Here is a 26615-nt window from a genome sequence, read left to right as displayed (position 1 = left end):
GCACGGAGCACTTTTTATCAGCTTAGGGTGGTATACAAACTATGCCCTTATCTGGACAGAGATAGCCTAGCTACAGTTATCCATGCTCTGATAACGTCTCGTCTGGATTATTGCAATGCGTTATACGTGGGGCTGCCTTTGAAAACGGCCCGGAAACTTCAGCTGGTCCAAAATAGGGCAGCAAGATTGTTAACAGGGACTGGCCTGCGAGCTCATATTACGCCAGTACTTTTCCAGCTGCACTGGCTGCCAGTCCATTTCCGGGCCCGATTCAAAGTGCTGGTGTTAACATTCAAAGCCCTTAACGGCTTGGGGCCAGGTTACCTGAAGGATCGCCTCCTCCCATATGTGCCTGCCCGGACCTTAAGATCACTGTCAGCGGCCCTTCTCCGTGAGCCCCTGCCAAAGGAAGTGAGGCAGGTGGCTGCTAGGGGGAGGGCTTTTTCTGCTGTGGCACTCCGGCTCTGGAATGAGCTCCCTGGTGAGGTTCTTCTGGCACCTACATTGTATTCCTTTTGGCGCCAGGTGAAGACTTTTTTATTTTCCCAGGCAATTTAGCATTTTAGCTTCCTAAACTTTTAGCTTTGCTGTTTTAAAAATCTGTATTTTAAACTCCTGCACTGCTGCTAGGTTATATTGTGGTTTTAATGTTCTATATATTTTAAATTGTTTTATTGTGTGTTGGTTTTAATTTTTGTGAACCCCCCAGAGAGCTTTGGCTATTGGGTGGTATAGAAATAAATAAATAAATAAATAAATAAATAAATAAATCTACTCCAGAGAGCCCCCAGTGTAGATTTTGAGGGTGCCATGGGTTGGCTTCAAGGGGGAGGGGAACTAGACATTTCTCCTTTTTTTTGATGAAAGTCGTTAAAGGTTAAATAGATACCATGAAAAATCCGAGTAGTTTCAGTAGTGGAAGGAGGAGGCATTTGCTAGAGAGATTCAGCACTTCGAGGGGGGGGTAGTCCTTCCCACCCACTGAATTCCCCTTGCACATAACTCTTCCCTTGCATTTTCTGCCCTGGGTCACATGTGCAGCAAGAACTAGCCAGACGTATCAATATTAGAAAGTTTGTTGCAAAGTTTGTAGGGTCAGCCTATTTACTACCTAGAAAGGAGTGTAGGGTCAGCCAAGTTATAGGAAGCCAGGAAGAAATGGAGCAGAGCACAATGATAACTGAAGTTTAATGAAGCATAAAGAGTAGCTAATGAGCTGGGATAGTTTTTTAAATAAGGTGCAGTGATACTTTGCTAATAATTTCTTACAGAGGTAGATCCTTGTCTTTAGTGTGCTGCAACTTGATGTATATGTTACGAGCGGGGTGGAAACATCAACCAGTATCACTGAAGCTCTGCATCTATGTTTTTTCTTAACGTAAGTAGTACCATGTACTGTGTTTTCCCCCTCCTTTATAGTTTGCAAAAATGCTTAAGAGCACACCTGGTTAGGGGTGTGAATCAACAAGCTTGAATTTGTTCTAACAGGACCTCCTTTATAACCAAAACTTCCATTTTACAGTAGGTAATTTCCTTATATTTATTTTTGATTTGTAAAACCAGGGTGACTCTTAATACATAAGTCAGTTGTAGTATGGGAAAATAGCTTCCACTGAACTAAATAAGAGTTTTGCAGTAAAAGCTGTGTAATAAGTTAATAAAATAATCAATGGATTCATTTGCTGTTTGCTCATTGCCTTTGGGCACTCTTTGTTACAGCAGAAATACTCTCAGTTGCAGGGATTGATTTGGAGAATTAGTATAAATACACCAACAATTGGTAATCACTTTTCAGCTTTTTGGCTAAGATCAAGTGTAGGAAGGGCCATTTTGGCCTTTGTTAATATTTGGTCTTGCATTGTTGATATAGCTCTTCATTAAGCTGGGATAATTCATAGCTAGAATACTGGTATCTTAGCCAAGGAGTACTATTAATTGAAGGTCAACAAGAACATTGCTGAATTGTCTGTAACCTAATGCACTGGGAGAAGTGGATTTAAGGAAGGATGTATTTAAAAGTGGATCTAACTACTCAAGCTTATGCATGTCTTATTCAGAAGTAAGCGCTATTTAATTCAATGGAATTTACCTCCAGGTAAGTGTGTATAGGATTGCAGCCTAGGAGTATATATGAGTGTGGGGGTTTTTTTTAAAAAAAGGTCTTAACTTGTATGTTTATTTTTTTAATCAGCATTTTGTGATTGTATTGGTTTCCCATGGTAATTTGACAGTACGGTCATTTTTTTTTCTTTTTTAATGTTAATGGCTCTTTTTCCCATGTTCACTTGCATGCTGCGGAATTCCCGTGTCTTTTGGGTGCACAGTTGGTTCACACTTAGGGCTTCTCTTGTTGTTGTTCAGTCGTTAAGTCATGTCCAACTCTTCGTGACCCCATGGACCATAGCGCGCCAGGCCTTCCTGTCCTCCACTCTCTCCCGGAGTGTGCTCAAGTTCATTAGGGCTTCTCTACATGAGGCTAAAATCCTGCACCCTTATTGGGGCTTTTGCTTCTGGATTCCTTGCGGGATTAAGATTGGCTCCTTTACGCATGTTTTTTTCCTGGGGGTTTCTTTCTGGCCAAGTTTTATATGTTTCATTATACAGCCACTAGATGGCACTGTGGTATAGCTGATATATAGCAGGATTCCAGAAATTCACCAGCCGTTGGAGTGCTTCAAAGCATGAGAAAATTTCTTAGTGCATTTTCCCTGTTGAGAACAAAGCTGCTGTAATGGCCAAAAAGCACAGGAGGGGCCCTGGAGGGTGATGATGTTGGGTAAAGGACCTGCAAAACAGCATGAGTGACCAATCATGAGTGCACAATAAAGCCCAGCAGAAAGTGAGCCTTTTGCACCAGTCATTCTCCTGAATAAATTTGAGACCATGACCTAGAACCCTTGCCTGACCTGTTCATTGCTCTGGAAGATTGCCGGTGGAAGGAAAGACCACTAACAGTTTGAAAATTAGGTTAGAATGTGTGGTTCAGACAGAACACAATAGTTTAGCATTACATGAATGAGGTCTCCAATCTGTGTAGGGCTTGGTTTTACTCCTGGTATAAAGGCTGAGCTATAGGCTGCTGTCAGAGGGAATCTGGAAATCAAGAATTGTGATGGGGGATCAAGAAGATTGAGCAAGGAGTCAGAGCCAAGGAAGAAACTGAAAGTTTCCAGAGCCAGGAAGAGGCAAAGCCCTCTTTATAGCTCTTCTTGTCTAGGAGGGCCCAGTGACCATCTTGGTGGATTGGCCAGTTCAGAGCCTGAAAACGTGTAACTGTCCAGGAAGAGTTCTGATTGTAGTTCTGGTAGTTCACCACAAGAGGCAGATGCTCAGAGAATCAAGGGTTCTTGGTTCTAGTCCAGGGCCCCAGTGGCTCCTGTAGTTAGCAGGGCAAGCACAAACTATAGGTTGCCATTCATACAAAACTGTGGTTTCCCTCAAATAGGGTAGCAGGCAGGGACTGCTGCACATGAGGGATGGAGAAAAAAAGAGTACATGAGTTCGCGGTGCTTGACTGCTTATTCACACAGTGTCAAGCAAGGGATTGTTATTATGGCTGAATGAGCAGGTGACTCAGCCTAAGCTAACTTACGGGCTGGAGAGAACCATGTAAGAATAATTTCTGGCCTCACTGGAGGAAGGGTGGGGAAAATGTACATGCTTATTACAAGCAACAAACAGGCATGGGTCAACTCCCAGGATGATTCTTCTAGCAATACAGTAAGGTTCAGCTGCTTCATAAAACAATACAGGGCCAGGACAACATGGGGCATCTTTGCTGGTCCCATGTACTCCATCCTCCCCATCTGGATTTGGGCCTGAAAGACCCAGGAATAGTGTGGGTGCATAGTAGGTCAAGTTGTAAGCAAGCACAATGTATGATATTGCACAACATCATTACTGATCACAGGGCAGGTCTGTTAAGATATCAGCCTGAACTTCAGGTTTCTTGGAGCTTGAGCCAACATGAGATAACCTTAACTCTGGTCTTAAATCAGCAGGTATTTGGATCATTGAATATACTTTGTACTTCTGATTTGTTGAATCTGCAGATCTCTGCTCTTAAATCTCATGTTTGTCCAAGCGTTCAGGTACCTTTCTCTTGTTTCTCAGTGGCCCTATTTCAGTTACAAAATTCTTGGCACGGCAGTGGGATTAGTTCAGAATCAGAAAGAGCAATGATAAACTTGATGAATTTGAAGAACCAAATAAGCAGAAAAATCAGAGACCAATAAGAACATTTTATGGCAGAACAAAAACAGAGTGTGTAGTGATGGTCCTTCCGTAGCATTCTAAGAAACAGGCAACACAATTTTTCTAAACATATGCTAAACATATCTCTATGTAAACAGAATCATTCTAAAATCTTGTTCACCATCAATCTCAATACAACAGAGATGTTGTTATGACAAATTCAATTTAGATTAATTCAGGAATGGAGTTCTGCCTTGTATGACTATATATGCAAGGGCATATGCCTCCCAAAGTTTATAAACCTTTCCAAGTACACATTTATGAAATAAGAGAGACCAAAATAAAATAGTGTTATACATTTCAGAACTTCATTGACTTGGATTCCATATATTTTCATTAATGTACCATGTTTAACTTGTGAAAAAAATATTGCTTTCAGTTTTGACAAGCATTTTTTTCCCATATCCAATGGGAAAATTCCATGTCCAATGGAATTTTATTGCTTTGTTTGAAACCAGAGCTCCTTGTTTTCATAAAGTTTCTGTTAGTGATCCCATAGGCTTTTTGCAATTTTCTAGATTCCTGGTATACATCCAGTGTATCTGATCTGTTTCTGAAATGATCAAAGTGGACTTCACCAAACGTTAAGGTCAACTTCTAATTTTGTAAAGGCAGAAAATTTTTGTCTTACACTGAAAAAGCAAATTCAGCAGCTAAAAGTAGAGCATGTCTGACAGTTAACTGTAAACAAAACAAAAAAAATACCTAGGGTCCACTGTTTTAACCAGTAACTGTGAAGAACAGTTTTATTAAACCTACAAGAAACCATGATTTTAGAACAAGTAGAATCTTCAAGAAATCATGAACAATAATAAAGTATCCATTTAATACAATTTCTGACATTGCACAACATCATTATTGATCACAGGGCATATCTGTTAAGGGATCAGCCTAAGCTTCCCATTTCCGGGCTTTGTGGAGCATGAGACAGCCTTAATTCTGGACTCAAACTGGCAGGTTTTTTTATTATTGAATTTCCCTGGTTTCAAAAAAGGAAATGTATTACTACAGTGTTCTGAAAAAAGCACAAACAGGTAATTGAGTAGATGTGTACAAATGAATAGCTATGTCCTGTATGTTCAGAATAGTTTACTTGTGAGTAAGCCTGCACATGATTCCAGCAAAGCTTTTTGCTTTTCCTTCCTCACTTCATCAGTGAGAGTGACTCCCTCAGCCTTCAAAATAAACTCATTCTTATCTTTGTTGACAGTTCCCTGCTACCCCACCCCAGCTGTCAGAATGCTGACAGGAACAGTGGAATTCAAAACACTGGCAGCATTCTAGCTTCAGAATAAAACTGAGCATGCCTGACATAACTTTGCCAGCAGTTCCTGCCATAGGTTTTCATAGGGTAGAAAAATCTTGATAGTTTTTAAACTTCTGCTCAGAATTTCACCAGATCAATAAAAGGCACACCTCTTCAACAAGCATGAATAAAGTACATCAGTAGTTTCCCCCAGAATTTGAAAGAAATATACGATATGCCAAGCTAAAGGGGCACTTAAATAGTTATGCAAGGGTTGTTTAACCCTTGCACAAGCCATGCTTGCTGGGTTCACATGACACAATAAGCCACGGCTCCTGTCCGCCATGGCTTAAATATTCAAAAGGACAGCTGGCACGCACTGTGACCCACTTTGGCTTAAATAAGCCATGGTGGGCTGTGGCGATTGTGCAAACTGGCCGATTGCATACATCAAGAGTTTTGTGGGACAAAGAAACAATGGATATGATGCATGTTAATTATAACCTATATTAAAGCTTATAGCATTTCTTCTGTGAGCCTGTTGCTTGTACTTTTTATTTGCTTTTTCAGAACTGAGATCAGTAAGTAAGGGAGCAATCCTATGGCCACTAGTCAGTGGCTAGATGGCCATAGGATATGTGGTTTTCTGGGAATTGACCTCGGAGCCCATGCTCTGAGGTCAGTTCCTGGAGAACAGACCTTTCCTGCCTTCTGCGCTGCCTTGGCAGTGGAGAACGGCCCCATGCTCCGCGCTTGGAAGAGGAGCATGGAGCGGCCCAAACGGGGTGTTCTGGGGCAGGGAAGGCAGAAATGCTGGTACGACACATCCTGTGTGTCATCTGGCAGCCTCCTTCCCCACTCCGCCTTCCCATGACTAGACAGCCAAAATTGGCTGTCTAGCCGCAAATGCAGGGCAGGAGAAGCATAGAGGGAATGATCCCCTCCGTGCTTCTCCTGCCTTGATTGGATAGGCGGTGGCCTCCAAGTTCGGAGGTGGCCGCCTATCCCCATAGGATTGCACCCTCAATGAAGTAAAACATATTTTCGACAAGGTTCATATTCTGATAATGTATGAAACAGTAGGGGGAAATTCCTTCAGAGTTACTGCATAACTAGTATGGATACAAAGATACGTAAGATTTCCACATTAAGCATTTTTGCATTTGAATTACTGCATAGAATAAAAGAGGAAGAAGAAGTAGGACATGCAATATGAACTCAGGAGGAGCTTTTGTTTACTTGGACTTCCAAAAGGCTTTTTGACAAAGTCCCTCATTAAAGACTCCTTAGCAAACTTAGCAGTCGTGGAATAAGAAAAGAAATCCTCTTATTAGTTGGTAACGAGGTAGAAAACAGAAAGCAAAGAATAAGGGGTTCATCACATGGAGGCAGAAATACCGGGGTTTTCTCCACCCGGTTTCATTGCGGGATTAGATCAGGCTCTTTTACACAGTTGTTCCTATCTTGTTACATTCTGTTCCTTACCCTTTCACGGGGTGGCTACTTTTCCGCAAAAAGCCATTACATGCACTGGGGGCATCGCAAAATTTCCTCCCTGGTTCCTGCCCCTTTTCCTCCCCTTGCAGATTACTGGTAGTTTGGTTGTGATTGACACACAATGCGGTGGACAGCAATCTCCACTGAACTGCCCGAACCCTGCCCCTGTATGCATTGGTTTCCTAGCGAATTGTTGGCATGCTGGCCATTCTGTGTTGTGGAGTAAACAGCCAAAGTTGGGAGCAAAAGTTGGTGCATTGCATTTAGTCATGGCATGGTGGCAAGTCGGCATGGCGGCAAGCTGGCAGGTTAGTATACTCACATGCCCACTACCCTGACGTCACTGCCATCGTCATCATGACCGTGTCCCCAACAACCCCAAACAAAGAGGGTATTCCGTGCTGCAGAAGAAGTACCTAGGCAGGCCATGGCGCTCCTATTGCGCAGGCTGAAAAAATACTGATTTTTTTCTCTTTGGGGATAACACAGGATAGGCAGGGGAAAATGGTGGGGAAATTACTGGAGGATTATGACATCGTGTAACAGACCTGTACACTTCCGTGAGTGGCCAATCATGAATGTGCGATAAATTGCAAGTGTAGAGATGCCCTAAGAATAAATGGCTAATCTTGCAATAGAGAGAGTGAAACAGCAGGGTCCCACAAGGATCTGTATTGTGACTAGTTCTTTTTAGCTTGTTCATAAATTATCTGGAATTAGGAGTGAGCAAGTTTGCTGATGACACCAAATTATTTAGGGTGGTAAAAATAAAAAGGGATTGTGAAGAGGTCCAAAAGGTTCTTTGCAAACTGTGAGAATGGACATTAAAATAGCAATGCAGTTCAATGTAAGCAAGTGTAAAGTGATGCATATTGGAGCAAAAAATCCCAACTTCACATATAAGCTGATGGGATCTGAGTTAGTGGTGACTGACCAAGAAAGAGATCTTGGAGTTGTAGTGGACAGCTTGATGAAATGATTAATCCAGTGTGCAGCTTTTGTGAAAAAGGTAAATTCCATGTTGGGCATAATTATAAAAGGAATTGAAGATAAAACTGCCAGCATACACTGCCCTTATACAAATCTATGGTGCAGCCACACTTAGAATACTTTGTGCAGTTCTGGTGACAGTGCCTCAAAAAGAATATTGTAGAGTTGGAAAAGGTGCAGAAACAGGCAACTGAAATTATCAAGGTGCCTAGAGCAACTGTTCTGTGAGGAAAGGTTACAACGTCTCAGATTGTTTAGCTTAGAAAAAAGGTAACGATGAGAAGACATGATAAAAGTGTCAAAATTATGCATGGTGTGGAGAAAGTGGATAGGGAGACTTTTTTCTCTCTCTCCCATATGAAGCTGAATGGAGGGAGATTCAGGACAGATGAAATACTTCACACAGCGCATAGTTAAACTATGGAATTCGCTTCCACAAAATAAAGTGATGGCTCTACAAGGTGATTAGATAAATTCATGGAGGATAAGGCTATTAATGGCCACTAGTCCTGGTGGCTCTAGAGCACATAATCCTGCCTACTGCATGGCAGCGTGGGCAGCAAAGAAGGCTTATTTTGCTGTCTCCATTGCGTCCTCAAATAGCTGTCCAGTGAAGCTGTTCTGGGTGTTCTGGGTGCTGCTAACATCCTCCCCAGAAAATGCCCCCCTGGCACCCTCAAGGACCCTCTGTGACCTTTTTGCATTGCACTTTGAGACAAAATTGCTTATTTCAGCAGTGAACTTGATTCTGTTGTTAGCGCAGTTCCAGCTTTGTTGGACGCTACCATCTGCCCGCGGTGGCTTAGTGGTTAAGACGCTGAACTGCAGACTGGAAGGTTGGCAGGACAGCAGTTCGAGACCCGAGTGCTGCATGACAGAGTGAGATCCCGTCTTCAGTCCCAGCTCCTGCCAACCTAGCAGTTCCAAAGCAAGAAATTGCAAGTAGATAAATAGGTACCGCTTCGGCGGGAAAGGTAACAGTGTTCCGTGCACCTCGGTGTTCAGTCATGCCGGCCACATGACCACGGAAGCGTCTTCGGTCAGCACTGGCTCTTCGGCTTAGAAATGGAGATGAGCACCACACCCTAGAGTCAGACACGACTGGTTGGGGACACCTTTACCTTTTTTTACCATCTCCCCAATTTTGTGCAATCAGTTTCAGCTGCTGCAGTCTGATGATGTGGACAAGGTTCTTGCAGCAGTGCAACCAACCACATGCTCTCTTGATCCCTGCCCTTCCTGGCTAATAAAAGCTAGCCGAGGGGGTATGACTGTGCGGGTCCAAGGAGTGGTCAATACTTCCCTACAGGAAGGGGTGGTGCCTGCTGTCCTTAAGGAGGCAGTAGTGTGACCACTCCTGAAGAAGCCCAGTCTGGACCCAACAGTACTAGACAATTACCTTCCAGTCACAAATACCCCTTTTTTAGGGAAGGTACTTGAAAGGGTTGTGGTGGAGCAACTGCAGGCACTCTTGAAGGGTACTGATTATCTAGACCTATTCCAGTCTGGGTTTTGATCTGGTTACAGGACTGAATCAGCCTTGGTCACCTTGATGGATGACTTTTATTGAGAGAGGGACAGGGCGGAGTGCAACACTATTAATTCTGCTTGACCTCTCATTGGCTTTTGATACCATCGACCATGGTATCCTCCTGGATCGACTCTGTGCGATAGGTATTACAGACACTGTGTTATAGTGGTTCTGGTCCTACCTGCAGGGCCGATTTCAGAGGGTAACGTTGGTTGATCATTCCTTGGCCCCTTGGTAATTGAGCTGTGGGGTTCCGCAGGGTACCATCTTGTCCCCAGTGTTGTTTAACATCTATAAGAAACCGCTGGGAGTGGTCATTATGGGATTTGGAGCCAACTGCCATCAGTATGCTGATGTTACAGGGAGATAGAGCTGTGTGTCATCTGAATCATGAGAGGCTGTACAAGTCCTGGATCAGTGCCTAGATGTAGTAATGGGCTGGATGAGGGCCAATAAACTGAAACTGAATCCTGGCAAGGCAGAAACCCTGTGGGTGAGTGGTTCCTGAGTACAGGAGGTAGGTCCATTGCCTGTTCTGGGTGCAGTTGCACTCCCTCTGAAAGATCCATAATTTGGGGGTACTCCTAGATCGATCACCATTGCTGGAGGACGAAGTAGCCATGGCAGCTGGGAGTGCCTTTTACCAGCTTCAGCTGGTTCCCCAACTATGGCTTCTCCTAGCTTGGCCACAATGGTCCATGCGCTAGTAACCTCAGTGCTGGATTACTGCAATGCACTCTGTATGTGTGGGGCTGCCCTTAAGGCTGGTTCGGAAGCTGGAGCTAGTGCAGAATGCAGCAGAATGCAGCAGCTCGGCTGTTGTCGAAAGCTGTCCCTTTCAGCATGAAACTTCTTCAGTGATGGAACTGCACTGGCTGCGTGTTCGCTTACCAGGCCAGGTTTAAGGTTTTGGTACTAGTGTACAAAGCCCTAAACAACTTGGGACCAGGATACCTGAGATAGTACTTTCTCTCTTACCAACTGAGATCGTCAGAGGGCATGCATGGTCCTGGTGGTTCCAAATGGACCTATGGCCCAATTGGAGCCCACATGGAGAAGAGCCTTCAGTGTGGTGGCCCCCTTTCTTTAGAACTCCTTTTCTCTGCAGGTCAGTCAGGCGCCAACACTGTATTGCTTCCCACACCTCCTGAATACAGTTCTGTTCTAGGAAGCATTCCTTAAATGACCAGCCATAGTTTTTGTTGGCATTCTGTTTTTAATAACTTCCATATGGTGTTTTAATCTTTTATCCTTTTTTATTATTGTATGTTTTCTGTTTTAGATGTGGAGTGGTATACAAATGTTGTAAATAAAAATAAATATCTAAAATGTCAGAGAGAGTATGCCTCTGTATACCAGTTGCTGGGGAACATGGGTGGGAGGATGCTATTGCACTCATGTGTTACTTGTGGACTTCCCACAGGCAGCTGGTTAGCCACTGTGTTAATATAATGCTGGACTAGATAGGCCCTTAGTTTGATTTAGCAGTGCTCTTCTTATGTTCTTATGGATAATCAGTTTCATCCAACAGTGTCTGGAGTTAGCTGGCAACCTTCTGCTTGAGCAGTTTGCCCAGGAACGGATGTTGGCAACTGGCCTACAGTTGTTAACATCTTCCAGGTCTTGGTTAGGCTTCCTCAGGAGTGGCCTAATGACTGCCTCCTTTAAAGAGAGGGGTACCTCTCCCACTCTCAAGGAGGAATTTACAATTTCCTAGACCTTTGCAAGGTAACTCGAATGGCCTAGAAACCATTATTTGAAACAATGGCTTGAAGTAATTTTGCAATCCATAGTTTCTGACAATCCTGGTTGGATCCAACCATTTGGTGTTTTGAACATCTCAGCAAACTATGGTAAAAGGTTGTTTTTACCAATTTACAGTGTCTTTATTAGTTTATGGTTTTTGCTTTCAGAAGTTTTGTAAAGTGCCTTTGTTGGTTCCAGAAAGGTGGTATAGAAAAGAAGGAAGGAAGGAAGGAAAGAAAGAAAGAAAGAAAGAAAGAAAGAAAAAAAATTGTTACAAAGAGAGGAATCTATATGAGCGGGAGGAAGAGAAGAGGTAGCATGTAGTAAATGACACATTTCCTATCTTCAGTCTGTGGCTTGGGGTTCTGTGCAGTCTGAATTGAGCGACAGTAATGTACTATTTCTGTAGGAGTGTCAGCGAATGTCTGTTGTCACTGCATGTGACATTAATCCCTTTTAAAGCTAAAAGAAAGAATAAAAATGATAAGAGGTTTACAAAAGTGTTACAGTAGACTGCAAATATTGATCCCCCTTGTTTGCCTTCAGGCAAAACATCTCAAAGTCTTTTGTGAAGCTTCATCAGACAGCAGTTTTTAAGGCTGCTATCCATAGACAAGATAAGTGTGTATAGCTGACTCCTGCGTTTGATAACGCTCTGCTGATGAACATGACAGTATGCTGCCTAAGGAAACTTCTATCAGCTCTGATCAAGGGAACGTGGAAACTCTGATTTGAATCAACATGGAACATTGTCTGGCTTTGTGTTGAGAGCTGTCAGGCCTTCTACTGGGAATCTTTAGATCTGTGCCCTGCTGCCTTGTGGTGATCTACTAGGGGTCAAACTATACGTTATGTAAAGCACCCTCTCTTCCTCACTCTGAGTAAGTGCATGGGCTCCCAATCTATATCAGGACCACAGTGTATGTGACGGGGAAATTTAAACCTGTTCAGCACCAGCTTGCTTTCCAAAATATGATCCTCTGTGCGGAAGTTTGAAAAGGTGGGGAAAGCCTATAGGCATGAATGTAGACTTTCCTTTTTATAACCGCTACCCGGGGACAAATTTTGGAAAGCGAGCCAGAAGGGAGGTCTAAACATCTCGTTTCCATGCATGGTGGTCCCAATCCAGATTGGGGGCTCTGCACTTTAGAGTAATAAAGAGAGGGTCAGCTGCACGCTATGTAATTAATGTAATGTGTAATTACTGGCTGGGCAACAGTCAGCAGCTGCCTGGGCAGCAGTCAGCACTGTCCTTGCCTGCCTCTTATTCCAGCCTCCTTTTCTTCCTGCTGGATTCTCCTCAGTCCTAGGGATTGGTGCCTCCTGCTCCCCACCATACCGTATCTCTGTGTTTCCCATGGCCTAGTATCACCCTGTACTCATTTAACAGCTGCGCTGTGATTTTAAAAATAGGCCAGTCTGACTGTCATAGAAAGAAGTTATATAGAAGAAGAAATCCAGTGTTAAAAATGGAATTGATCAATGTTAAAAATGAAATTAATCTAAGAGTAAGGTGTGGTGTGTCGATACAGTGTATTAGCCCTAATCTGGTATCTGCTTACATGCAGAGTTTTGTATTAGGCAGTTATCAATTTGTTTTTCTTGAAGGTATTGTTGCAAGCCTTTTAAATACCACTGAAAATGTGCCTTGGAAAAAGCCTCAGTTTAGAGTACCTTTATGAGCCATCTCTGTCACTGTGCATTTTAATCTTTATTTTTCTGCAACGTTATTTCATTGATTAAAGATTTTGTTGTGATTAGAAAGTCTTCACAGATATATTGAATCGTCATTCAAAAAATAATACACAGAACAATGCTCAGTTGACATTATTCACAATAAGTGTGTGTAGTTGACAAAGTATTGAGGCATAGGAGCTTGGGATCCCTTGTGGAATGGTGCGAGAACACTGTGTAGAGGTGGCTCAGTTTCAGTACAGACACTTGTTATGGAAGGAATATTCAGTAGTCTTCCCCTTGCCATTTGTCTCATAGAAAGCTGCTCTGTTTGCTAGTGTTTTCAAACTTTTGAAACCTGTGCAGTTAACTAAGCGGAACATTACATCTGATAGCGCTGACTCTCTGTAGCTTCTTGTCAGTGAAGAATGTCTGTATTTTGCCGTGTGATAATGAACGGTGCATACAATGAAATATGCTAGCAATTTTTATTTCTCCTTTAGCACTGAAATGCAGCATTTAATTTCCTTATCTGTCTATGGCTGTAGAAAACAGTCTTGTAAATAGACACTCAACTGCATTGGAGAAGAAAAGTTTCAAGGACATTTTTATTTTTAAATTAAATAAAATTAGGGTGCAATCCTATGGTTGCTAGTCAGCAGCAAGGATAGGTAGGTTCCTGGAGAACCAACCTCCACCCCCTCCCACATTGCCTTGTAGGCAGTGTGGATCGGCCCCGCGCTCAGAAGGGCAGCGCGGAGCAGGGGAAACAGCATTCCCGGGGGTGGGGAGGTCGGAAGTGCTGGTATGACACATCCTATGTGTCATCCAGCTGCCCCTTCCCACACTCCGAGGTCCCGTGGCTAGACAGCTGAAATTGGCTGTCTAGCTGCAAAAGCAGGGCAGTGGGAGCAAGGAGGAGATCCGCTCCTCACCACTCCTCCCACCCTGCACTGGATAGGCGGTTACCCCTGGGCTTGAGGCGACCGCTGATCCGCATAGGATTGCTTCCCTCATTACATTTCTATACTACCCAATACTGAAGCTCTCTGGGTAGTTCACAACAGTTAAAACCTTAAAAAACAAGATGATAAATACAGTATAAAAGTTTTAAATTACAGTACAAAAATAAAAAGAACCAAAAAGAACCCAGAAGTAGTGCAGATAAGATGAGTAACTCTTTCTTGTTCCATCCAACTAGCTTGTTTCCCAAACTTGAACGGGTGTATCTGAGATTCACCTGATCAAGTTTGGGAAACAAGTTAGTTAGATGGAGTGAGAAAGAGTTATTCGTCTCAAGTGGCACCCAGCATGGGGCACCACTTAAGACGAGAGATCCATTCCCGCTCCATCTGACTAGCTCGTTTCTCTTCTTTGAACAAGTGTGTCTGTGAGCCACTTGAGCAAGAGAGAAAACAGTGGCTATATGGATAGACCCCACTCAGCAACAGATGTTTGAATCTCAATTTAGTGTTTTGGGCTTCAAGAATTAATTTATATGGATTGTGGTCTCTGAAACCCTCTTCAAGCTGAATAACACAAAGTGGAACCACAAAATAGATATTGCTTCAACAGTATTAGAGAAGAACAAATCTTTGTAATGAAGAAACTAGGACAACACTTTACTACATACAATGTAATTAGGATGAAATGGTGGCTTAACATATTTCTGTTCTTTTCAACCAGCAAAGCAGTCATCATTAAGATCTTATAGTTACCTATCTGGCAAGCATAGTTTGCAGAGCCTATGTAATCATGCTTGGTAGTCTTCTTGTTCTCCCAGGATCTCTCTGGGCAATCAGATCAAATACTTGCTTTTTATAATCCTTACGTTGATGACCTCACCCTAAGTTTTGTATGTGGTCATACCACTACTCCTATTTCCTCCAATGGAGCCAGGTTTGCTATTGACACCTTAACACCTAGATGAAGGCATCCCTGCTAAGCTAAGCAGCTCTCTGCTTCCAGTACTTAACCAACCCACTTGTGGCAACCTTCCTCCATTTCCAAGAATGCTTTCCATTACTCACGGTTATCTCACAACACACACAGAACAAATCACATTACTAATCACTTACAGTTAGCATACATAGGTTATTATGAATAGCACTCCTATGAAATACAGTTAATTCTTATCAACAATACATGTTACATTCATACTCTATAACACAATGATTTAAAATACAGTACCAGATAGTGATAGGCTACATTGACATATCCTAGGTTACGTTTTTTACTCACATAAAAGTATGATAGAATACTGGGACTGACTTTCCTCACATGGTGTTAACTGTAGCTGGTATGCCAGTGTTTATATGAAGGAGCCTCTAAGACAAGGAGAACTGCGTCTATGAATGTCTTGGTGCTGCCTCAGGTGAGCTCCCTGCTGCTAGGGCAAGCTGAAGTTCTCCTTTGAAACTAGTAGTTTGTTTTTTCTGCTGGAGATGACTGTATATATGAACATGCAAACTAGTGTTTGACTAGAAATTAATGATTGCATTTTTTTTACCACTAGCTTTCCCATTGTCTGAACTAGATAAATAGAAATGGTTTGCTAATCAAAATTAAATGATGAAGATCAGCCAGAAGAATAAGAGACACTCATCATTTGGTAGCAGTACTAGGAAGATTTAATTGGATCCAGAAGTGCCACATGCTTTAGCAAGTCTTGTATCAGGAGAGGGTTTAAGAATTGGGCAGAAGGTCTCAAGATAATGTCAGATTTACAGCAGAACCAAATTAGTTTTGGTATTCTTGTATTAATTCACTCCAGATGGAGGAGATTATAACATGTAGTATGAGTGGAAGCTGTATAGAAATGGTTTTAAGCATGACCTGTTTTCCTAGAAGAATGTGCCGCATCTGATTCCTTGGTCTTTCAGAACTGATTTGAATGGTATTTTAAGAGTTGAAAAACTTCATTTGTCCCTTTAAATTAGAATTGGAGTTGGAAATGTAAAGGGAAAAGCATTTTGCAAGTGCTTTGGATAGAAGTTTATTATATGGATGTAGATTCAAATTGCACATTATTTTACATTTTTGTAAACATTCTTGTAATATTAATATGGCCCATTAGCATGATCAGATATACGGGGTGGGGTTATGGAAGATAGAAAAAAATGCCCACCTTGTTCATGTTTATGAAGTATAGTGGAGCTGTTTACTTAAATGATGTAACTTCCAAGCACCTGGGTATATTGAGGTTTTTAATTTTCTTTTCTGTATTTATAGCACTGCAAGAATATAGGGCTTTCAGTTTTTTTGAGAAGTAAATATTTTTGTAGTCAGTATGAAGTATGGTTAGACCAACATTTCTCTAGAGCCTGTCTACGAAATAATATCTGATTTGTTACAGTTTAACTATATCCTGCCTCCAAGCTCACTTTATCCCTATGAGGTGGGACATATTTGAGAGTTAGTAACCCAAGGCCACCCAGGGATCTTTATAGCTTGAACTCACTTCTCTCCAGCCAAAGCCCCTCACTCTGTCCACCTTATACCTGCATTGAACTATTCCAAGTCTAGTTGGTAATCCCTCCTCCTTGCATAATAACTTTTGATTAGTGTGGAAAACAAGATCCCCCTTTCTGGGAGTGGCTTGTTGAGAAGCACAGATAATCTGGGTGTTGATAACTTAGAAACATTATCCAGAGTTACTTTGCCTGAATGAACCTTCTTGTGTGGCACCTGCCATAGTTTGCAAAACCTATGTTATGATGCAGGACAAATAAGTAGCATGCTTCAGAGGTCTTCTGTATGCGTTCATTTTATTGAATAACGTGAGCACAGTTCATTATGCTTTCTTGGTAACTTGCTGCATATGTTTGTGGCTTTTGTTCATTGCTAATGATTAGGAGAACTTTCAAGTTTGGGAATGAGCCATACAAGTTTTTTTGGGTTTTTTTAATACAATGAGAATTTAGACTCTTGTTGATTTCATTCTGCATCTTGAGATAGCTGTTTATGCTGTTTTAGTAACTCAGGAATTACCAAATCTGTATAGGTTAGTAGATATTTTCTTCTATGTTATTTGCCTATCTTTCTTATTAATATTTCCCAGATGTAAGGAGCTGAGAAATTCTTTGTTGGGTATGGCAGATGCACATTATCTGGCTTATGTTGGATTTCCCCCACACACATACCTTTCTTTTCTATATTTGTAGGAACCACCACTTATGTGATAATTGAAGCTGCCTGTTAAAAGTGGTGTAATACTACAGAAATATTTGAATATTTCCTAATGGCGTTTCTGAGTGAACCTTTCATACTCGGGAGCAGAAATGGCTGGCATCTGAATGTAAAATTCATATATCTTGTGTGATTCCCATGATTATGAACAGGACAGCTTTGCTAAATTAACATGGCACATTCCACAGTTTCTGTTTTCATTGTATCAATTACAAATGCTTTCCTGGCTCTGGTATACTTTACAAAATTTAATACTGTTCTAAGCTTTTAAAAATGATTTTTCAGCATGACTTTATAATCCTAACAAGCAGATTTGTTTTCTTTAAAGCCCTTGCTCTCCAAGACACATTATCTTTTATATGCCTATAATAGGCCTAAATTTCCTAAGATGCTCTTGCTCAAACAGTCACATTTTAGACTACAAATCTTAGCCTATGTCTTGATAACCCAGAAATGTCATAAATCAAATAGGGAAGAGGGATTAAATTCTAATAGGTATACGATAATGGGAAAAATAGTCTGTGTAAGTGATATGTGCCTGTGAAAATATCTTTCTTATTATATCTATGTTAGGAGAGTAGGGAGAAATTGATTAGTGTTGAATGTGGGAAGTATATGAAGAAACTATCACATGCACATGAGAATCCTCTGTGTATAGCCAATTTTTTTTAAAGCAACAGTTTTCTTCTATTGTAGGGGTGGGCAGCCCATAGGCTGCATTCAACCCTTGATAGCCACCTGTGTGGCCTGCTGTGGGTGCCTGGTGCTGCTACCATGCTGCTGTCTGTCCTCCCCTGTTCCCCCACCCCCGGTCTGGGGATGACTGGAAAAGAGGGTACATGAAGAAAGTCATCTCCAACATGCTCTTTCCTAGGGTAATCAGCCTCCTGGCAGCCCACCAAACAGCTGATTGGTGGATTATTTGGAGCCTGATTGCTGTGGGAAAGAAGGCATGTATGGATGACTGTCCCTACATGACTCTTTCCCAGCATGATCAGGCTGCCAACACCTCAGTTGTACTGGGAAAGAAGGTGAATGGGGAGAGTCATCGTTACATGCCTGCTTTTCCAGGAGGATGGCTGAGCGAGGTTAAAGCTTCTCCTCTCAGCAATCTGGATCAAGTTCACTGGATTGGCAGGGACACTTTAACCTCACCCCATCTCAGCAATCCTACTCAGCATTGCTGGGGTGGGGAAAAGGCTTTAACCTTGATCCAGTCCCAGAGATGGGGATGAAGATCATTTGGAGAGTGTGCAGGGGGGTTAGCTATCGCCAACCCCAGCAATCCTGCTCAGGATCACTGGAAGGAAGGAGGGTGAGTTAAAGCCTCTCTCTCAGTGAACACTCTCAGTGAACACACTCTCTCTCAGGGTGTGTGTGTGTGCGCGCGCGCATGCGTGCATGTGCCAATACCACCTGCTGCCCTTGGGGCTGAAAACATTGCCCTTTTCATAGTAAAGGTAGCAAAGTTTGCAGATGACAACAAGTACTTCATTATGTTGAAGATCCAAACAGGCTACAAAGAGCTCGAAAAGGATCTCCAAACTGGACAACAAAATGGCAAATAAGGTTTAGTGTAAATAAGTGTAAAGTGATGCACATGTAGAGCATCTCTACACCCTGGAGGTTGACGATGTCATCTAAAGGACCCGGAAACTTCCATGAATAACCAGTCTCAATAGCGGGATAAAAGCTCCATGTGAAGACGCCCTTAGACAAAACATCCTAACCTCACATATAGACTACTGTGGTCTGAACTGGCAGTGACTAGTATTCCCAAGATCTCTTTTCTTGACGTTTAGATAGTTCGCTGAAAACATCAGCTTGATGTATGGCAGCTGTGAAAGGGCTTGTTTCATGGCAGGTGTGATAAGGAAAGGGACTGAAAGCATGATTACTGGTATCATGATGCCTTAATATAAATCTGTGTTGCAGCTGCACGTGGAATACTATGTACAGGTAGGACCTTATCTCAACCCCCAAAGGATATTGTAGTACTGGACAAGGTAGGGGAAAGTGCAACCAAAAGATCAACCTGTGTGCAGTTGCAGCACCTTCCCTGTGAGGAAAAACTAAAACATTTGGGGTTTTTGAGTTTAATACAAAAGAACATGGGGTAGGGTTGGCGGGAAAAACGGTAGAAATGTACCGTTTATATGTTAAAATTGTACATGGCATGAAGAAAATGGATAGGAAGCTCTTCTGTTTAAGTCTAGAACTTGGTGATGACATTGATCCAATAGAACAGAGTTGGGTTGCCTTTTTTTGCTCTCCCTACCGAATTTGCTGCTGCGGTGGCAAAAAAGCAGCCCAGTGGCAAAAAATTGTGATTTTTCTTTAAAACAAGGCATACGTGGACCATGCACTTTGTTTTGAAGCAGAATAGTGCTCCCGGAACCTGGTTTTGCTTCAAAGCAGACCATGCCTTACTTTAAAGAAGAAACATTGCTAGTTTGCCTCCGTTCTGCCAAATTTTGGTGATGCAGCAGTGGGGGGCAGGGGTACGCACTCCTGGTGGGTTTTTTTTGGGGGGGGAATTGCCCCCAGACTGCCAGAAGTTACCACCCCGACAGTAAATTCACATCACACAAAACATGGTAAATTTTTACACAATGGATAATGAATTAATTATGTTTATATACTGCTGTATTCCAAGGAGCTCAAGCTGGCTTACATTGTATACACATATACTTTTATTCTCACACCAACCCTGTGAGGAAGGATAGACTGAGGGAAAGTGACTAGCCCAAGGTCACCCAGTGAGCTTTATGGTTGATTAAGGATTTGAATACAGGTCTCTCCAGTCCTAGGCCCTGTTTCCATGAGAACAGAAGGAGAAGGAAAGAGTGGCTTACTCGCATTTTTCTAGGAGCTGCTTTTGGTCCAGGCAGGGCTCCATGGGGGTGTGCATCACCCCATTTTTAGTTGTTTCTCCTAACATACTTCCAGGTAGGGTGTGGGCAGGTGGAGTGAACATTAACTGAGTGGCAGGGGCTGCTCAACCAATAAGAGAGGCTCTCCCCCTTCCAGGCTCTCCCCCTCTTTCTCCCTACGGAAGGTGCAGATTAGAAGTAATTGCTTCTGATGCGTACAAGAGAAGCCTCCTAACGAGCCCCAATCTTTCTATCCTGTTGCTGCGCTTGATTGCTGTAACGAGGGTGGGGGATGAATTTCTTCTGATGTGGGCATTTGGTAGAGAAGCCTCATTGAACACAATGTTACTTCTGAGTAGACAGTAATTGGTTTGTGCTGGGAATCACAGGGGCAGGAGACAGGAAACACCCATTGACCGGGGTCACGGTGAAAGGCACACCCCTGGGCAGGGCTAGCATACCCGAGGTCAATGCGGAGGTTGGGACACACAGCAATTATACTGGGGAGAACCCGACTTGAGGAAAAGAATCGGACTTTAAGCAGTCTCAGGAAATCCGGTTTTTCCCTGATAAGCTTTGGGGTGGCTGCTGGATGGCCACAACATCATCTATTCCTAATGACCTCAACACGCAGCTGGCTTGAAGTAAATTGCTGGTGGAAACATACCTCAGTCTGACACTCTAACCACTATACCACATTGCTTTTCATACATAATGTATGCATGGCTACTGACTTAGATGGATTTAAAAGGGGATTAGACAAATTCATCAATATTAGTTGTATGCCAGTGAATATCAGTTGCTGGCAACAACCATAAGCCTTGCCTATGGGGTTCCCAGAAGCATCGAACTAGCCACATCCTTCATCTTTTGATGGTGCACACTAGTCCTAAGCATGTTTGTTATGATGGAAGTATCTCTGTGTTCAATAGGCATTAGTGTGTGTCAAGTAAGTGCAGTACTGTAACTGCTTTTTCTTCTGTTAATTCATATTTGGCTGCATTTGCACAAAATTGTAAGCCACAGTTAATAAGAATTCTGGCTTATTGGTAATGAGCATATATGCTAGTGCACGCTGCTTGATCGCTTCCATTTGGCTCCTCCTGCAAGCAGGAGCACCTAAAGTAGGCAGGAATGTACCAGCAATAGAAACTTCACATTAGGTCCAAAGTCGGACTCTGGCTTGTTGTTCCTGTGACAAACCAGGATCCAGAAGCCAACTATAAACCCTGGTTTGAAACTCTAGCTTTTAGAGGAGAGACAAGGTTTGGCCATAACACTATGTTTTCTATTGCTAGTAAATTCTTAGTTACTCTAACCAGCCGTTCACAACCGCATGAACTGCAACTTGCATCATTCCCACCCATCAACATGCTGGCTGGGAATGGTGGGAATTGCACTCCAATACATACGGTGGGCATGACAGTGGAGAAGGCTGCTCCAGCTGCTCACACTTGTAGGAGGGGCCAGCAGGAGCAATGGGGCAGAGAACACCAGCACACTTGCTCTTTAACAATAAGCCAGAATTTCCAGCAATTCTGGGTTTTACTGATTTGTGTGAATGCAGTAATTATGAAACATAAAGGTTCTGAGCCTACTCAAAAGATTCCTGCAACCCACCTCACAGGGTTGTTGTTGTGAGGATAATGGAGAGGAGGTGGATAATGTAACCCGCCTTGGGTTCCTTGCAAGAGGAAAAAAAAAGGCGGGGTATAAATGCAATAAAATAAAATAAAAATAAAATAAAATAAATAGCCAACTAGAAACATTGCCAATAAGATCTGGAGTTAAAGATTTGTGAAGGAAATCATTTCTGGAAGCTGGAAAGGAAATAGAGTCCCACTAAATTTCAAGAGACTCTCCTAGCAAATTACAATATCTAAATGGGTGCCAATATAGAAACCAAAAGAAAAGTTTGGCTTAGTTACAGTACTCTTCTGCAGTATTTGTCTTGGCTTCCTCATGCTCTAAACCAGGAAGCAGTTTAGCTGTGTTTCTCTCTTTACATGCATTTCTTGCCTGGTATTTGAATACAACATAAATCTGTTCTGTACAGAAGAAAGGATGTTCTCTAGCATAATACAACTAACTGCCAAGCCTTGTCAGAATTTCTCAAAAAGCAAGGTTTGCTGTCTTGCTTATTTGTTTTGTTTTATTAAAGGAAGCTGTGGTTTATAGGAATAGTCAGGGATCTGAATACTGTTAGACATTTTATCTTTGTATTTGCTGAGGATAGAGTAAGGCTTTGGAAAGATTACTGCAGTTCCCTGTATACATTTTCTTCTCAATGTCTGCTGAATTGCTTTGTTAGTATGAAATCTGTAGAGAAAAATGTGTTTGCATGTGAAGAACAAAGGTTCATGATTGTAAAATGGGAAACTACTCCTTAAAGCATCCCTACCAAGGTGATGTTCCAAGGAGGCAATCAGCGTCCAACCCATTGCCATCTCAATTAATAGTGGAACAGAATAAATTTGTGTGCTATAATCATCATCATCACAATCCTCCTCCAATTTATGAGTCACCCTATAGCCAAACATTTCAGGGTGACATGCACAATAATATTGCAAAACCAGGGATCAAAAACATAAAAATAATATTTTTTAAAATGAATTTTTAAAAAAAGATGAGACAACTATCTGAATAGCTAAAAAATGGAAAAAAAAGATTTAAAATGCAGCATTAAACATAATTAAAAATAAAACAACCTAAACATTATTTTAAAATGTGGTGGCCCCCACTCTGTGGAACTCCCTCCCTAGGGAACTCCATCATGCCCCCTCTTTAATGAGCTTCCGTCGTGCATTAAAAACGCTGTTGTTCAGGCAGGCATTTGGGGTGGGTTAGGGTATTTTAGAAAATGTTTTTATTGTAGAATTTTATTGTTTTAAACTGTTTTTATTGTATGTTGTACATCGCCCAGAGTGGCTGGGTGACCAGCCAGATGGGCGATTAATAAATTTAATAATAATAATAATAATAATAATTGGATTGTAATGTTTTTCAGAGGCTTTCTCTACTGGTGGCCCAGGATATGTTGCTGTACAATATAAATATACACATTTAAGAACTTACACAGTGACTTGCTTTTAAAATTCTGTGGGAATGGCTTCATTACATTCTTACCAAATTATTCAAGATATTAATTTAAGATTGATTTTTTTCCTAGCTGGGTTCTCTTGTCTTTTCTGCCCACCCCCCTACTGGAATGTACAGATACAGTGATGAAAATGGCCACTTTTAATTAAAAGGCTGAAGAGGCTCAAATTATAAATCCTGGGTTTAGGCCACACTCAGAGGCTACTGTCAGACAAATTGCTTAAGAACAGGCACCTTGAGAATGACTATTTACATTGTTGCAGAAGGGCTGATAAGTGTCTTGTGCACAGGCCAAAGGCTGTTGCCCATTAGGAACAGATATATATGGTGAAATCAAATTCAAAATAATAGTAAAGGTCAGGTTGGTTCAGACATGCATGTTTATACAGGGCTGCAGCATCAGATACTGACATGCATATGCCAATGTTATGTCACCACACAGGATTTCAGACACTGGATTTTCAGTGGAGTAGGTTCAGCCATCGAGCTGTGCTGAAAAATCAAATGAAAAAAAAACTGTACCTACTCTTCCTTTCTTGATCAGACATGCTCCTTTTGTAGTCTGCTTCCCAGAAAACATAGGTCAGATCTACATCTTGTGCCGTATCATTACGACCCCATCACGGTAACGCTATATCCCTCTTGCGCATTTATACATCATAGGACACACAATGACATTTGTTGCAGTATTTTGGGTAATGTGGAATGAAAAGCAGGAAATAACACTACCAAAGCAGTATATCAAATGTGTAATGTGCCCCAACAGTTATCAGTGCACTTCAATACCGCTATAAAGCAATAGTGTAGATCTAGCCATAGTCACTAATAAATGGTTTGTTGAAACCCATTTCTGCTTGGTATTATTGACAAACTCCTATTTACATCCTAGTTCTAAAAAATAGTGCCTTTTTCTTCCTGCTTTGTTTAATGGTGATAATGAATTTTATAATCTGTCCCATTAATGAAGGCAGTTGTATTTTTGTACTTGTGCTTGGATACCACCAATTCTCTTGGTTTGCAGTCCATATGCTGGTATTGAGCCCAAACACCTTGGGAAACGGGCATGTAAATGGGAAAAATTTGGTTGAGAACTCCCATGGCTTTAAACCATAATAGGGAAAGCTTCTTTAGCCAACTATCCATTTGCTTTCATTGCTGTTCTCCAAAGAAAGGCTTCACTGGGAGGAGCTCTGTATTTTGTTGTGTGAATGAGATCCTTGGATTGATAAATTCTTGCCTGTTTAGTATTCATTTATATGAATAAGGTTGCAATTCTATGTGGACTCGGAGGCGACTGCCTATCCAGTGCAAGGCAGGCGGAGTACAGAGGGGATCTTCTCCTCTGTGCTCCGGCTGCCCTGCACTCGCAGCTAGATGGCTGATTTTGGCTGTCTAGTCACAGGACCTTGGAGTGGGGAGCGGGGGGGGGGAGGCCAGGCAACCCATAGGAAGTGTCACACCGCCCCTGGGAACGCCCCCTTTTTCCTGCTCCGCACTGCTCTTACAAGCGCAGACCCTGGGGTGAACAGTGCCTCTTACGAGACAGCAGGGGCGGGGGGTGGGGAGGCAGTTCCCAGAAACCGACCAATCCTATGGCCGTCTAGCCACTGTCTAGTGGCCATAGGATTGCGCCCATAATTCCTCATATAAAGAAATAGTATGTATGTATGTATGTATTTATTGTAATATAAATACTATTTATTTATACGAGGAAGCAGTGCATGTATAAAACAATGTGCCTCATTTGGAAGGTGCATTTTTAAAAGTGGTAATAATGACATAAAATGACCAAGAGGGGTATTTGCTTGGTTTTTCCCCTGTACCTTCCAGATAAAAATACATTACTATAAATAGTGGTGGTTCTAAATATGTTGGTATTTGCTGCCACCGGCATCACCATCACTTTCCAGCTCTGAGTACATTTTTATTGGTTGACTTCCCTGCTTTGTTCATTCTGCAGATGGAAAGGAAATTCTTAAAATGCAAGAAGATGTTGACAAGCTGCATGGAGGGTTGAGGCCTACCACTTGTGCTTTAGATCCTTACCCTTCCTGGGTAGTGAAATCTCCAGGGTTAGGCTTACAATATGGTCAATGCCTCATTAAAGGATGGGGTTGTTCCAGTGATCCTGAAGAAGTAATGAAACCACTCCTGAAGAAGCCAGGCCCTTGGCTATGAAGAATCTACCATTTCTGAGCAAGGTCTTGGAGTGAGTTGTGACATGTCACTGCAGGCAGTTTCTGATGACACTGATTTAGATCCATTCCAGTCTGACTTCTTGTCTGGATTCGGGCCAGGAAGCGGTGGGTGATTTCTGCTGGGGAATAGATGGCAACTGGATGGGACAGAAACTAGTGGCTGGCTTATGCCAGGGAATGGATGGAGAATGTTTGACCCTGTTGGATCTCCTGGACTTTTTAGCAGCTTTTGATACCATTTTCATACCATTGACCATGTTATCTTTCTGGGCTATCTCTCTGACATGGGACTTGGAGGCATGGCGTTGTGGTCTGACTTAAAAATATTTAGCTGTTGCTCTCTCTCTCTCTCTCTCTCTGTGTATTTTAAATTGTAATTGCATTTTCATGTTTTGTAATTTTGTAAGCCACTTTGTGAGGGTAGTCTGAAAGGGTAATTTCAATTTATTTATTGAAATAAATTCATTTATTTAAATAATAAATGAAAAGATCCCAAAATAAATTCTCATGAAATCTGTGTGTCAGTTTGATTAGCATTTTATGGGAAAATAAGGGAAAAAAGTTCATCAAGTACAGTTTAGCCCCACAGCCAAATAATTTAAACTCCTAATGTCTCATGCAGGTTATCTGTATCCTAATTTCAATGAGGATTTTTTTAGCTGAGCTGCTAAGATGTAACAGCCTGCTAGATTTTGAATAAATGGCAAAGGGAGAACAAAGAGGTATTTGTGACTCTAAACATCTCAGCACTCCAATCAATATTTTATTACTATTATACAAAGAAGTGCATAGGAACCACTTGAGTGCTCATCTCCTAAGGCCAATTGGTAGACAGTCTAATAAGCAGATGCCAGGCACTGTGGCACAGAAAACATGTACAGGCACACCTCAGGCTTCTTGTTTTATAGGTTGTGTTTGTTTATGTATGTGTGTTTGTGTGTATGTGCATAGCTTGTAAATATATTAGGCGGGTTTTTTTGGTCAGTATCTGAGCATGAAGCTGAAAAAGCCAAGATTGTTGACCTGTGTTTTATATGTAGCCTTTGTAGTTCTCTCATAGTTGACTATTTTAAAAATAGGTCAACATTCTGCTTAATTTAGAATGGAGTGGTGCCCTCCAGATGTTTTGGACTATAACTCCCATCATCCCTCAGTATTGGTCATGCTGGCTGGGGCTGATAGGAGCAGGAGTTTAAAACACCTGGATAGCATCATGTTGGGGAAGGCTGATTTTGATCAAGGAACTATAAAGCATTTCCTTATGAAGGCCAGACATGTGAACAGCCCCAGTGTAAAGAACTATGTAAAAAGGGGGTTGC

General features: G+C 42.0%; 1 protein-coding gene and 1 long non-coding RNA gene across 5 annotated transcripts in view; both read left to right on the top strand.

Moving 5' to 3' along the window:
* The window catches only part of LOC146359589 (uncharacterized), a 41023-nt gene extending 15974 nt beyond the window's left edge, over positions 1–25049 (top strand). For both annotated transcript variants that reach the window (XR_014786710.1, XR_014786711.1), the window contains one exon: positions 1272–25049. This is a non-coding gene — a long non-coding RNA (uncharacterized LOC146359589). The remainder of the gene's footprint in view (positions 1–1271) is intronic.
* The window catches only part of NHSL1 (NHS like 1), a 240735-nt gene that overhangs the window by 40809 nt on the left and 173311 nt on the right, over positions 1–26615 (top strand). The window lies entirely within an intron of this gene.

Source organism: Heloderma suspectum, chromosome 1 (assembly GCF_057233095.1).
Source record: "Heloderma suspectum isolate Gila_16-S chromosome 1, 16-S_ref, whole genome shotgun sequence".
In the NCBI taxonomy this organism is placed as follows: Eukaryota; Metazoa; Chordata; class Lepidosauria; order Squamata; family Helodermatidae; genus Heloderma; species Heloderma suspectum.
This window is presented reverse-complemented; position numbering and strand designations above follow the sequence as displayed.